Below are 1257 nucleotides of genomic sequence, written 5' to 3'. Positions count from 1 at the left end.
TTCACTGGAATATTGCTAATTGCTATACTAATTGCAGTAGCTCAAAAGCAGGCAACAGTTTATACTTTATTTAATTGTCAAAGTTAAAAAATCATTTTTCCTCAAATTTTACTATATTTTTCGATTACAACACATAGCACAAATATCAATTAATACTTTAATGAAAGATAAATATACAAGCTTTCTAATGAGAAACTATTATGGTTTGCAACTATCATGGTTTTTCTGCAATTAATTATTGAATTTAAAAAAAAAAATCTTGAAATTGAAGTGTCTTAAGGTTTCGCTATATTTCTCAATAATCTTGTCTTAAGGTTTCACTATATTTCCTAATAATCTTGCATCGTACAAACATAAATTAATATTTTAATTAAAGATAAATATACAGGCTTTTCAATGAGAAATTATGACGATTTACAACTATCATTGATTTCTGCAATTAATTTTTAAAAGTTTAATAAACTTTTTTTTTAATCTTTGAAATTAAAATGTTTTTAGTTTTTTTTATTTTTCTCAGCCATTACATTTCATCGCACAAATATCAATTAATACTCTAAGGAAACATAAATATACCAGCTTCATAATTAGCAATTATCAAGATTTGCTGCTATCATGGCTTTTTTTCTAATTAATTTTTTAAAATTGAAAAATCTGTTTTGTGGAAACTATGGAATTAAAGTGTTTTCACGTTTTATTGATCAATGCGCATCATACAAATATCAATTAATACTATAATTAAAGATGAATATACAAACATTTCTACAAGATATTTGCGAGGTTTGTAGCTATCACTGATTAACTTATATATTTTTTAATGCAGTCTCTTCATATTTTATTATTTTACTCAATTACCAAACAACTATCTAATCACAATTAATACTCTAATTAAAGATAAAAGTACAAGCTTCAAAACGAACCATTCCCGAGATTCTTAGCTATCATAGTATGTAACCTCAAAAAAACAAATTGCTATTTTGTTTTTTTTTGATAACGGAGGAATGTTCCAGAACATCACGTTGTGTCGCCCCGCCAACCCTCGCAAAAATAAGGGTCAGAGCGTGTCGTGTAAATATAAAAAGGGGTGCGTTATCAAGGAAAGACTAGTTTCCGAAAACAGTTGCAGCAACAACAACAACAGCAGAATCAAACATGCCTGGACATAAGAGCATCAATAACAACACGAGCCTTCCAGGCAGCAGCAAGAAATGTGAAAATCAAGATGTTCCGACGAAAGTGGTGAGTTAATCTTGCAGGTAA

Source organism: Nicrophorus vespilloides, unplaced genomic scaffold (assembly GCF_001412225.1).
Source record: "Nicrophorus vespilloides isolate i.1.1-1 unplaced genomic scaffold, Nicve_v1.0, whole genome shotgun sequence".
Lineage (NCBI taxonomy): Eukaryota > Metazoa > Arthropoda > Insecta > Coleoptera > Silphidae > Nicrophorus > Nicrophorus vespilloides.
This window is presented reverse-complemented; position numbering follows the sequence as displayed.